Genomic DNA, 14,923 nt, shown 5'->3' with positions numbered 1-14,923 from the left:
TTAACGCTCTAAGTTACTAACTTACGCTCTAAGTTACTAACTTAACGCTCTAAGTTACTAACTTACGCTCTAAGTTATTAACTTAACGCTCTAAGTTACTAACTTACGCTCTAAGTTACTAACTTACGCTCTAAGTTATTAACTTAACGCTCTAAGTTACTAACTTACGCTCTAAGTTACTAACTTACGCTCTAAGTTACTAACTTACGCTCTAAGTTATTAACTTACGCTCTAAGTTACTAACTTACGCTCTAAGTTACTAACTTACGCTCTAAGTTACTAACTTACGCTCTAAGTTACTAACTTACGCTGTAAGTTACTAACTTACGCTGTAAGTTACTAACTTACGCTCTAAGTTATTAACTTACGCTCTAAGTTATTAACTTACGCTCTAAGTTATTAACTTACGCTCTAAGTTACTAACTTACGCTATAAGTTACTAACTTACGCTCTAAGTTATTAACTTACGCTCTAAGTTATTAATTTACGCTCTAAGTTATTAATTTACGCTCTAAGTTACTAACTTACGCTCTAAGTTACTAACTTACGCTCTAAGTTACTAACTTACGCTCTAAGTTACTAACTTACGCTCTAAGTTACTAACTTACGCTCTAAGTTACTAACTTACGCTCTAAGTTACTAACTTACGCTCTAAGTTACTAACTTACGCTCTAAGTTATTAACTTACGCTCTAAGTTACTAACTTACGCTCTAAGTTACTAACTTACGCTCTAAGTTACTAACTTACGCTCTAAGTTATTAACTTACGCTCTAAGTTATTAATTTACGCTCTAAGTTATTAATTTACGCTCTAAGTTATTAATTTACTCTCTAAGTTACTAACTTACGCTCTAAGTTATTAACTTACGCTCTAAGTTATTAATTTACGCTCTAAGTTATTAATTTACGCTCTAAGTTACTAACTTACGCTCTAAGTTACTAACTTACGCTCTAAGTTACTAACTTACGCTCTAAGTTACTAACTTACGCTCTAAGTTATTAACTTACGCTCTAAGTTACTAACTTACGCTCTAAGTTACTAACTTACGCTCTAAGTTACTAACTTACGCTCTAAGTTATTAACTCACGCTCTAAGTTGTTAACTTACGCTCTAAGTTATTAACTTACGCTCTAAGTTATTAACTTATGCTCTAAGTTATTAACTTACGCTCTAAGTTATTAACTTAATTTGACTGATGACAAAATTAGCCTTTACAGCCGTATTTGATTAAATATCTAGAAAAATAATCTGTCGTTGAGAAATGCTTGGCGGGCCGCAGAAAAACTTCTGGCGGGCCGCGGGTTGCTCATCCTTGGTATACAAGTACCTAACTTGTATTTAAATATTCAATAATAAACTTTGGTACATTTAGGAATTTCTAAAAAAAAATCTATATCGAATTAGGGGGGGGGGGGGCAAAGCATTGACCAAGGGGTCCACGGCACATGAGGCCTAGTACATGAGGTCTTTTACCAAATATTACTTAACGCGAGTAACTACAATAGCATTTTCTTAAGCCGTAAACAATAATTTAATTGCAAGTACAAACACAAGGGAGGTAACAGCAACAGCTTTACACCGTCGTTCCCAGGCAACGCACGTGTTTACTGTTTATATTCACCCACATGGTCCCGTTCGAATCGTTCCGGCGTCGTTCGGTCCCCGTCGACGCTCGTGCCGCACAGATTTTCAGGCCCTAACAAACTTTCAATTCGAATTTAGTTTATTTGTGTCCTCGAGGGCCCTGGGTCTCAGGACATCTCGCAATTGTTGCGCCGGAAAATTTATAATAATAAATATTTTATAACAGATTTTGAGTGATACTTGTGAAGGAATATTATTTAAATTATTCTGAAGTGTTTTATGTTTTTGGAACAAAGGATTTTTATAAGTGCAATTAGTGTTTGTGAAATGGATTGGTTTTGAAACAAGAGGGAGCTGTCATTTTCCGGAGTTTTATTTTGAACACGATATGGTAAGTGATTTTTTGTTTATATTTCATTTTAATTGTAGAACGGTTAATTTATGATAAATGCTGGATTTTTATTAATGTAAGAAAAGAAACTTATGTGTTTAATTTATAGAAATTACTTGGTTGTAATGAAATTTTAAAAACCCAAACAATTATCAAAAGTCAAAATTTTCAAATATTATTCAATATCTTATACAAGTTATTACCAAAAAGTTCTCTAATAAATGATTAATTAAGGTGGGAAACTTAAATATCTTTTTTTTTCAAAAATGAGTGATATGGATTTTATAGATAAATAATTTGTGCTTCTTAATTTCCAATAACTTTCTACATAATTTTTTTTACACAGTCCATTCCTTTATTCGTTTTTTAATATTCTGTAATTATCATCATTAATATTACAATTTCATAAAAAATTGTTTTTAACAGAAAAACCTAATGATGATATTTAGTTCCGAAACGCCGTTATTAATGTCTACAAAAATTGGATCAATATTTGGAAAATAAACATATATCAATTTATTGAAAATCCAGGATTTATCTAATATAATATATAATATTAGGTTTTATTTTCCTTAAGTTAGCAATAATGAGATGGCAAAATATCGTTGTATATTTAAATAGTTATATTCAATATCTAAATTATCATATAATAAATTTGGTACAATACCTCTCCTACGATTTGATTAAATTTTTGTGATTTTTTTCTAACGTTTAACTGAATAATTTAATTATATTTCCAATATTTATAAATTAAATATTCAATTCCAATAATACTGTCTAGCAGTAACATTTTTCCTTTTTTTTCATAATTCTATGCTTTCATAATGGTAATCATTTTCATGAGATTGATAGAAAAATAGAAAATGGAAATAAGTTCAATATGATTTAAATTATTATTTAATGAGCACTTGCTTATTAACGTTAAACTTATGGATACAGTATTTTATTGTATTTTAAATAATTTAATTTTAATTGCTCCAATTTTCTAATATTTTATTATTTTATACGTATTTCTCAAAGTGCAGAAATTTTTTGGTATTTTTATGAATATTTTTTTCTGTTAAGTAGAATTTTAATTTAAAATTTACAAATTCAAGAGGCGGGTATTTTTGAGTATTTTTTATAATTAAATTCGTTATATGCTAATATAATAGGGCTAATTTTTGGTCGTACTTAAAAAATGTCTATCTGGGGATGATGGTAGCAAAACACAAATGACTACTAAAATTTACAACTTTACAAATTCTGAAAATAAAGTTTCGACATATATAAGTACGTACACACACATTTAAATGTATATGTATGTATATATTTATGTATGTGTATCATTTAACAAGCTCTGCATTTGCTCTGAGGTTTATAAATCAACACACGACCAGAAATACAATACTGTTATTTTTATTTTGAGTGAATAAAAAATGCGCTGGAAAAACATTATAAATATTGTTTATTTTATCAAGCCGAAACAACATTGTAAAAGACCTCGTTAGGGCAACGAGCAGGATATTTTTAAAGGACACACTGTAATTTGAAGTTTAGCCTTAATTATAATGGTTTTTTTGTTGTAATCGTTGAATTTTAATAGATTTGCATATTATTTAAATTTATTCAGCTCATTAGTTGGGTTCTTGGAAGCCATATTTAGCTTGCCATTAAGGCACATCCATAAATTATTCCAAAGGTACTGTTAATTATTAACCTTGTTAAGTACAAGTTATTAACAAAAAGTCCTCTAATGGATGATTTAACTAATGGGAAACATTTTTCAAATAAATCCTTTAAAGACTTCACGTTGTTTTATATTTGTAATCATTTCTAAAAAAAAAACATTTATTGGTTCTGTAGATTTGCAGGTTTCTCTTGAAGTTTGGAAATGCAATTTGATAATTTACTAATTTTTATTAGGTTGATTAATTAGTATTAATTGCGAAGATTTTTAATATTTGTTAAAAATAAATAGTGACTAAAAAATTTATATAGCCTTTGAATACTTTTAATTTTTTTCTAAAATATGTTAAATCGATGAAAATTTATACATTTATTTACAGACCAACAATCAATGTATAATTGATTTGTGGTAGCACAAAATTATATGTCGAAAAGTCTGGGAAAATATTTTAAAAGCTTTTACTTCTTATTTGGTGAATGTTATGCACTTCAAGATTTTATTGACGTGCATTTCAACATCAAAATTAATTAATATTGCCTCTCAAAAGCAATTAAATATTTGTATATAATTATCAATGTTGGACTAAAAACTTGAAAAAGAAAAAAATACTTATATGTAGATCAAAAAATTCTATAGATCATATCTATAGATGAAAGAGATAATATACAAATATGGGAACATATTTAAAATCTCCAAAAATCCTTATCTCGTAAGTCTCGAAGTAACAATTTGTTTCTGCTGGTCCAGACGTTTTCCAATACAAGTAACAAAATATCAATGTCACAAAAAATATTATGTCTGTCGGTTTTTGAGGGCGGACCGTCGCCAAAAAATCTTAGGACATGTGTTATGTGACACGCACGCTCGCACCGACTCTCGAAATCGTAATGTAAGAAATAATAGCAGATGACGGGCTCCCACAGTGGTTTTTGGCCGTCAATTCCTTCTTGACATAATACTAGGGCTGAAGAGACTTAGTAAGTAAAAATTCAGGCTTTTGAACGTACTTGCTATGTCAATCTCACCATGTGATATGAGCCAAAAATCCATCAGAAATGCGGAATTATTGTAGTCAGAAGTATATACAATACAGTGATTATCTGAGCATCCTAGTAGGCTAGCAAGAAAATATTTAAATCAATTTCATAACAACAGAATTTATATAGATAATTTTGAACGTATTATGAATAAAAAATCTATCAGAAATGAGGAATTATTTATATGTAGTAAGGAGTATACAAACAGGTTGATGAGCATCCTAGGAGGCTAGCAAGGCATTTTTAATTTTTTTTTTCACACTTGATTTTTACTAATCAGAAATAAATATACATAAAAAAATAAAATGTTTAATAGAACTCTAGTCAAATTTGAGGTACATATATGAAAACGAGCACCATAGCAATCATATAACATAAAACATGGTAAAATGTAAAAATGAACCAGGTGATATAATTGTATTATGAAGTATGTATATTAGATATAAGTACATATTTCAAATTAAAAATTCCCAATGAATTATATTTTTTCATTATTTTTTTTATATATTTAATGTAATATTATTTTTTTTTATAATTTTACATATTTTTTATAAAGAAATGAATGAATTTATTATTATTATTTTGAAAAAAAGGTTTCGTCAAAAAATTTGATTTTTTCTTTATTTCCTTTTTTGTGCAATGATTATTGGAAAGAGGAGTATCCTTATAGTTCTTAGATTTGGTTTGTACTTTATGAACAATTGATTTAAAGTTTTTTATAGATAAATTAACAACCCTTTAAAAAATATGATACTAGAAAAGATAGTAGCCATCAACTTTTTATCAATTTAATTTTATGAGCTTTTATGTTAAATTATAAATTAAAAATAAAATATGTAAGTTTTAAAACACGCATATGTTCATAAAAAAATATAATTCATTAGAAATTTTTAATTTGAAATATGCACTTATATCTAATATACACTTCATAATACAATTATATCACCTAGTTCATTTTTACATTTATCCATGTTTTACGTTATATGAAGGTATGGTGCTCGTTTTCATATACCTCAAACTAGAGTTCTATTAAACTTTTTTTTTTATTTGAAGAATTTATTTATATCAAGCAAAACTACAGTTAGTTTATAAAATAAGAATATAAAGTTTATAACAAAATTTATGAGATGTCTGGCTCTTTAATCAACTTCTTAGTCAGAAACTTAGAAATTACTATTCTTCTTTTAATTTTTTTAAAATTTATATTAAATATATGTTTCTGACATGTAAGAGTTAATTTGTTATTACAAGCTTAAGTTAATTATAAGACTTCAATTTGTTGATTATTTTATGCCATAAACACTTTATTTTAATGGTAAAAATTGTAAGCCTGTTTTGAGTATAAAATTTACTTATTAACTTCCCGTAGGGCAAGTTATAGTAATCGCAAAAAAATCGAAAATGAAATTTTTATATATCTTTACGTTTCAGAGGTTTCTGAACATTTTGGCATACCTTAGCAAAAATGGATGTATGTGTGTGTGTGTGTGTGTGTGTGTGTATGTGTGTGTGTATGTGTGTGTGTATGTATGTACGTGTGTGTATGTATGTGCGGATACAAATTTTCGTCGACGATTTCGGGAACACCGATCAACCGATCTGAATAATTCAAAAAACATTCGATTCGTATTGATAAGGAGACGTGCTGATTAGTTTTTGGCGAAGGCAGGTCTAGCCGTTCCGAAGATACGGGGCAAAAAGTGCCGAAAACGGTAACTCAGTTTTTAAGAGAACGGAGCGTCCGATTTGAAAAATTCAAAAAATATTTTACTTGTATTGACAAGATGTTGATTTGATCAAATTTTTATGAAGGCAGGTCTAGCGGTTTCGGAGATCTAATGAAAAAAGTAAAAAAAAAATGCCATTCGGCGGTTAAAAATGATCATTAGACATATGCACCTCCAATTTTCAGATATTTTATAGAGATTTTAACAATAAGTATAATTTTTTTTTACTTTTCTATGGGTTCCGTACCAATGCTTATGCGTTAGACGGCGGCGCGGCACTTGCGAGCTTTGACATTTCGTCTCTATGCAGTTCAAGCAGTGCGATTGCTTTGAAAAAAAGTTCAGAATTTCCAAAATATGTCAAAATGAAGAAAACATTTTTTTTCAAAAAATTTTATTGTTTTAAAAAAAAAAAAAATTTTCTCAAAAAAAAATTTTTTTTTTCGAATAAAAATTTTTTTTTTAAAAAAAAGTAATTTTTTGTCAAATTTATAGTTTCTCAAAAATCTATTTTTTTCGAAGTAAATTTTTTTCAAAAATGTTATTCGTTTTTGAAAAAATAATAATTTTTGGTACGGGAAGTTCCAGCAATTTGCCTTAAGGCACGATGCCCTAATTGCCTTAAGACAGAATTCCACTTACAGCTAGTTTAATTTTTACTTTATCAGTATCCTAAAAGTTAACGTTTTCCCAGCTCTCCTACTAATAGTATACATGTGACCTTTACATTTGGCGTATACAACTAACAGACACGTGTTCGCCATTCATTAAATTTTCTGAGGCTCTTGGGTGATATTCCAAAATTTTGAACCCTCTGTTAATATGTGAATTAACACGGATGGTTGCTTAAATTTAATGATTCTTTGTACTTTTCGTTTTTGGTCTACGTCATGTTTTTTAAAAACTCATAATATTATGAATCATCTAATGATAAAAAAAATCTTATTTTATTTTGTTATTTTAATGCAACGCCCTTTAGATATAATTGCATATAAACATGAAATATTATATTGACTTTTATACCACTGCATATTTTTACCATTTTTAACATTTTTTTCAATAATTTAATTCGGCTTGATAAAAACTAAATAAAATTTACTACAAATCTATAGAAATTGTTCTTTATTCCTCTGTATTATGAAGCAAGTAGGTCTAAGAAATTTCAAATGAATTAAATGTTTAACACATGTTCACCATCATGTATCATAGCCTTATTTCGAATTTTGAAGCGCCTTTCATAAAATGTGCTACATACAGACACTAACGATTTTGTTTTTGATCCGCTTAATAACGGTTATTGACAGTTTTATTAATGATATATTGATAATGTATTAACCATCGAATATATTTGTGAAGGAAATGGATTTACTTCCTTTCCCATGAAAATTGTGTGGTACTAACCTGAAAAATTTTGGAGCTTTCTGCTGATCTATTTAGTACATAATTGGATTTCAAAATATTTAAAGTTTTAATTGAGTATATAATATTTATATATCAAACACATTGTGAGCAAAAAAAATTTATTTGGCAGGGTAATGCATTTTCTACTTCTATCATTATTTAATTTTATGATAACATTTCAGTGTTTTCTGCTGATTTACAATCCTTTAACTATTTGCGCGCCATTAATTTGATTTCAAAATAATTATTTTAAGGTTTTAATTAGGCATACGTGATGAATTTACGAGACCTTGTTACTTTTTCGGTATTTACTTGTGTTTTATATAGATGCTTATTTTTACTTTAAGACAAAAATAGATGAATAAAATACATGTATACAAGGACTATTATATATACATATATATATATATATATATATATATATATATATATTATATAATTTGATTAGTAAATTAGAATATTTCTAAGTATAGCATATGTTTTCAATAGTTTGATATTTTTAACACATGTTTAGCAGTATTTATTAAATCGAAATGCGCTTGTATTAAATTGATCCAAGTGCACATATCTGACAGAAATAAATTCATATCAAAATACTTCAGACAATTGAGCGTTCTCGATTTAAATAAAAAGCAAATCTATACTTATTCATCCATCAAGTTGTACATGTCAAATGTTCTCCCGTATGTGTCAACACACATGCGGGATATTCACACGTTTCTAACACCCTTCTTAATGGCAAAATCCGATAAAACTATTTTTTTCTGATCGACCCAAACCCTTATTATTGATGTATCTGCCCTTGGAATATGGAAATCGATAATATTGATACACGAAATGTGATTAATCGATTTTATATTACCTCTATTTTATTATCATTTCTATGTAAAGTTAAGATATACAGGAACTTGTGATCCGGAGAATAATTTTTTTTAGACCATGAACCTTGATTCGAAGTCTATAGCTCTAACCAATATTTCGGGCCCAATGTTCAAATTTTTTTTCTGATTAATATAATATTAAACTGTATTTGTCAATTCAAATTTGTGACTTGATTTTTGTAATAAATGAAAATTTTATTCATCTAATAAATTACATTTTAGTCCATTTCTTTCCTCCAAATTTGCGTTGAATATCTATTCCATTACAAAATTGCAAATCCATAAATATTTCAAAAATACATAAACTTGGCATTTGACCAGATTGCCTTGCGAAAATTATTTTGGGTTCATGAAGATCGCGTTATATCCATGTGCTCTAATTAAATACTAGAGCGATTAAATGAATTTGGAATATACGTATAATATACCTCTGAGTTTTCAATACCTTTAATCACAATAATAATTTAAATATTTTTTAATAAAATATATAAGTACAAGATAAATTGCACTATATCTTACATATGTTATCCACTTCGTTAAGACTCGATCCATCATTTTCTATTATAATGTTTTAAAAGTTTCAGAATTTCTGATCTGGAATGTATAGTATTTTCTTTCCATATTCCATTTAGTGTTTCGCCACTATCCTAGTAATTGACTAAGGGTTATTGAAAGAATTATGTTCGTTCAAATCAAAGAGAAACATCTTCAAAACTAATTGATGATTGATCGGACTACATTTCCTTTTATGTGCTGGTAGAAAATTTTGTTATATTTATAACTTGAATTTAGTATCAGTATATACAGTGTTAGAAAAATATTAGCCAGAAAATCATTCGTGTCTAGATACATAGAATAGTTTTTTTTTCATACATAATTTTTAACAGCAGTCTGAGCTTAACGAGTGACAATTTTCAATATTTTTTATTTGCACTTTTTCTATTACTAATTTATCCATTGAAGATTCGTGTTTAAACATTTCAGTTAATATTTTTTGATTAAACTTTATATTTATTTAAATTATCACGCAATTTATTTAAAACACATTTTTGTTGATGATTTCTAATGCTATTTATGTGTACTGATGTGAATTTTCAATATGTAATATCCACTGATGATGACAAAGTATTAAGTCGAAACTGTTGTAACATGAAAAGTTTATTCTAGAATTCTTGGACTTTTTATTTGATAGTATCGCCTTAGATGAATTTAAGGTATTGCCTGAGAAGGCCATTTTTTTCTTGAAAACATATGAGTCTTTTTTTGGGATGCAGGGCCTGCTATTAAAGCTTCAAATTAGAATATTCAAATACATTTTTTATTTAATGGTATGAGTATTACAATATTAAATTATCAATGCAATATTAATCCAACGTAAGACAAATTTCTATCATTGTTTGCCAAATCAAATCATCATTAATAACAATATTATAGATTAAATGCATTATAGCATTTAATTGTGAGCAGTCGTTGCACTCGCTAAAAGCATTCGATTTTTTTCATTTTACAATTGCAAATAATAAAATGTCAACGTATTTGCAAACCCAGCCATAACAAGATCGAGTAAAGTGCAAATATTTTATTCCAAGTTCGTCAAAGCTTCAACTGTACGAAGAATCACATACGTGAAAAATCTTTCGTAAAAAATGAGCTTTTGTTTGTTCTTTGCTTCAAGTCATGAACAAACAGAAATCCAATACAAACGCGTGCTGCTAAAAAAAAATAACCCACAGGTGTATTTATTGTTCTTTCAGCACACGTTTATTTATATGACGGCGATCATTTTTGTGGTTCTCACAATTCAAATACTAAATTTTATAGCATCCGTTTTCGAATTTATTATTGTCCTTTTCATTTGCATAATCGCAAGTTTCAATTCATTTGTAAAGCAAAAAAAATATAAGAACTATTGTGAATGCTTTTTCTTCTATTCTGAGCCATTGTTTTGTGTTGACAGGACGTTGATTTTATCTTAAACGACCCTCATTTGAAGTTAATGAATTATTGCTACTGTCGATAAATTGTCGAATAAAATGTTTATGTAAATATAAATGTAAATTATATAATTCTACTTTTTTTACTTGGAGCTATAGAAAAATATCATGAAATAAAATTAATAGATGCCGGAGACGATAATGGATTGTTGCTACTCAAAATTGTCAAATGAAATGTATATACGAATAGGAATATTCATTTTCTAATCATTCTGTTTTGTTTGTTATTATAGCAAAATATCCTGAAATTGGATTAATAGAAGTTTATATAAAAATTATTTTATTTAATGGCATGAAATTCATGGCAAACATTATCTAGATCTTGCTAAGTCACTTAATATTCCAAATAATGTTCGCATTCTATCCTTTAAATTTATGTATTAAGTTTGCAGAAAATTATTATTAGAATGTTTAGTAATACATCGTTTGCATATTAGTTTAATATTCCAACGCCTCCATGTTTTACGACTTATTTAACAAAGCTATGGGTTTTCTGAGAAAAGTTTATAGTTCTCTTACTCAAACCCGTTAGTTTAAAACAAACAATATTGGCAAGAACTATTAAAAAGACCTATAATTAAAAAACTAAGTAAATAATTAAAAACTATGAATGAAATAGTATATATCGAACAGGTCTTTGAGTGTGGATAATTTGTACCCTACAGTAAAGGTTGCTTAATCTTTCATACATTTATGATTTCTTTTATTATTTAAATGCCATAGACGATTTCGATTTTTTGTTACTTAATTTTTATATTTTCGTCCAAAGTTCAACAATATCTATTTTGAATTTAAATTATTTAATAAACTGCAAAACTTGTACTCGTGGCTGCAAAAATTAAATGAGTAATATCTGTCTTGCCTAAAAAATATTTTCCATTTTAATGACTTCAAAGATTTATAGAAACTACGAATAATGTAGAAATAATTTCTGATCGATAAACTTACATTTAGTACAAATGTTTAATTTGTTTTATTATTTTCAAGGAAAAGGGTAAAATATTCTTACTCAAGTTTTACTTCATAAATATTTTCATAATTTTTGTAATTTTTTTTTTGATATTGAAAATTTATATTAGTTTTTCCATTACATACACTTATACTAAGTTTTATGTTTTTCTAATCATTCGAATTCCAGATTTAGAACTTCATCCCCTGCATAGATCTAGGTACCTACAGTTAAATTTCCGAGCATACCATAAAATTGTTCGCGCCCTTTTAAACTTTAATGAAACCTTGTTTCGTGTGTTGATGCCTCGTTTCTTACTGCACCTGCGTACCACGTGTCTTTGGTTTTAAACAAATCTAATAAACAAAACGTCTTCTCAACGACCCAGCATCTGGAATCGCTCCTGAGAACCGTTCTTTGCGATGCAACTTTGCCTTGTAAATCTTAAGGCGTCGTTCGCGCCTAAGTTAAGGACTTCTTGGGGGAAAATTGGTTGTAAATTTTTAGTTTTGGTGTGAGAGACAAATTGTCCAGGATTGTTATGATGACAGGTTCGACAGAAATTACAATTGAAGGAAAAATACAGAGGCAATGTAACGAGGAGTCAGATCACGGATAAGGTTATTTCTTTCACAAAAATAAGTAAAACTGGCATTATTGCTACTAATAGTTATTTATTTATTCATAAGCAAGCCTTGGTTCTCCAATCCAATTCCAAAAACTTTCATAATTTCTATTATTTAAACTTTAAGACATTTTATGTTTTCCTTTGTTGTATGTATTATTTTTTGCTATAGGTGCTGTTGTTTTTGTTAAATCACGACATAATAGTTTATAGAATTACTTTTAATATTAGTTGCTTTTGGTACTGAATGGTTATTTTGGACAATATAAATATAATATAAAACATTTTTTCCCTATTTTTAGCATGTTTTTAAATAAATTTCGAAACCTGTTGTACATTACAATATCTTCCCCAAGCATCAGTTTCACGTATCTTAAACACGATCTGGGCACACGAATGCTAAACAGAAGGGACAAGGTTTTTTTTATAAGAGTTTTTACGATTTTTTTCGTTTTTTTATTTTAACATTTCACTACCGAATCAGGATATAAATAATTTATATATTTTTGACGACACATGTGACCGAGAAGACAGTCTGTAAAAAAGGTTCGTGTATGCTTTTTATTATCGCGTCAACTTCGTTTTGCTAAAAATTAATGGAAACGTATATTTCTTGGAAAATAACTATATAATGGATTTATCTCGTATTAAAAGTTTTTATTGTCACATGTGTTGAAGATATAGTGGTTTAAAATTGTATTGCACATTTCTAAAAATACAATGAATAATAATCGAGTATTAATGTAAAATTAACTCAACTGTACTTTTGTCCTTTTTTTTAAATCTTATTAGAATCTGCGGTAAGTAAGACATATTTGCCAATGCTGGATTTCGGTGAATTTTTAATTTTTATTTATGATTTTTTTTATTTCCTTTAGTTTGTGGATCATTATGGATTGTCTTGTTTGTGATGTACCATGGTGACTCTAGAACTCTAGTAGGGTAGGGCGGGGCTAGTTGAGCAAATTTTTACTTAAACGGATGTAGCTCCTCAATGAAAAGTCTCAATAAATTGCTATACGTCTTAATGGATTTGTTGTTTATCGCATAACAAAAGTGTTAATACTAGTTTTTGGTAATAAGTAAAATTTAAAAGCTACAGCTGTTTGAATGCAAAAAGTCAAGTATGCTCAATGTACCCCATAGGTGGGACAAGTTGAGCATTAAGAAAGTATAATGAAATTATAGGTTCAATGTCGATTAGTGATGAAATAAAATAAGTTTTTAATAACCAGTTCTATATTTATAGTCTTTATTGACAGAGAAAACAAAATTTTATTTAAACTTATAGTAATTTGCTTTGAATAATTAACGATTAATTAACTTAGGAATTATTTTACCATTATATTCAGTATTTTTATTTAAAATCATTATTTCTTTATATCATTACTCATAGACTTAGCTTAAATCTTAAAAATAATAATTAATTTCTGGAAGTTAATGGTAATTGTCTTACTGACAGAACAAGTTTAGCAACTATGCTCAACTAGCCCCAACTCGGAATTTCAAAATAAAAGTGAGTTTATAAAAAAACCGTAAGAATTATACCCAGAATCCCTGTGCATATTAAAAGTACTATAATTATATGGAAGAATAAAATTTACCTGGTTAAAAATAAATAACATTTGACTAAACTAGACGAAAACTCGTGATAAATGACTTTTTTACTTTTTGGTCTCAAAATAAACAAAACGCCCGTGAGGCTCACTGATTTGTCCAGCGGCCACTAGCGATCGCGGGATGTTTATTTCTCCCAAACCTCTATCTTTCCGCCATATAATGCCTAAACGGACGGTGAATAGTTTTCGAGATATTTCGATTGCTCAACTTGCCCCTATGCTCAACTAGCCCCGCCCTACCCTACTGCGTAGGATTTTAGTTTAACTGCACATATTCTCATATTTAATTACGTCTTTTGTTAACACACCAAGAATAATCCTCCACAAAATGTTTTCTTTACCTTGTACGCATATAGACAACAAAGTATCCTACTTCTGATGCCTAACTGTCATATCTAATTTCATATCAAAATTTGACGTTTGACACGTCCATAATGCCGTTGCTTCAATAACGATCACGTTTATGGTGTTACGGCTTCTAAATGCAACCAATGCCATTTTGGTCTTGTAAACATCATTCTTGAGTATCACAATGCACCAACAAATAATCCAGTGTGGATTAATAGACAGCCAGAACTCCGAACAAAGTGAATCTTCTTGGTCTATTTTAGACTTAAGTGGCGAGTGCATATAAAGTCTGCTCGGTGAAGTGGATACAAAACTTTATACAGAATCTCTTGTTAGAAGATACATCAACCCAGCTGTCTGTCGCCGTGACAAAACAAGGAAAACGATCTGGAGTATCGGGTGTACGCCTTTTGGAAACTGTATGGGCAATCTAGAATATTTCTGTAATCTAGATATTTGCGAAACTATAAGACTCAAAAAGAAAATACGCGTTAATTCATATTTCATTAATCACATTTCTATTGTTTTTGTGATGACACTTCTTACCTATGTTAAAAAGCAATCCAGTGGTCGTCGTCCTGTCTGTATTTGATGAAAGGCTATTTTTATTTGTAAACATAATTTCATCAAGATTTCAGTAAAAATTGGTATAACTATAGCTTAATTGTGGATTTAACTAAAAATCGTTGCAAATTTG

General features: G+C 28.5%; 1 protein-coding gene across 1 annotated transcript in view; it reads left to right on the top strand.

Annotated features, from left to right (window-relative positions):
- The first annotated feature begins 1,751 nt into the window (after positions 1-1,751).
- The window catches only part of LOC113371539 (fibroblast growth factor receptor homolog 1-like), a 103,091-nt gene continuing 89,919 nt past the window's right edge, over positions 1,752-14,923 (top strand). The window contains 1 exon segment of the mRNA XM_026612166.1: positions 1,752-1,976. The gene's annotated coding sequence lies outside the window, so the exon portion shown is untranslated.

The sequence above is a fragment of the Ctenocephalides felis genome, unplaced genomic scaffold, assembly GCF_003426905.1.
Source record: "Ctenocephalides felis isolate EL2017-DRISC unplaced genomic scaffold, ASM342690v1 CF-g0.4_SCAFFOLD_01492, whole genome shotgun sequence".
Classification (NCBI taxonomy): Eukaryota; Metazoa; Arthropoda; class Insecta; order Siphonaptera; family Pulicidae; genus Ctenocephalides; species Ctenocephalides felis.
This window is presented reverse-complemented; position numbering and strand designations above follow the sequence as displayed.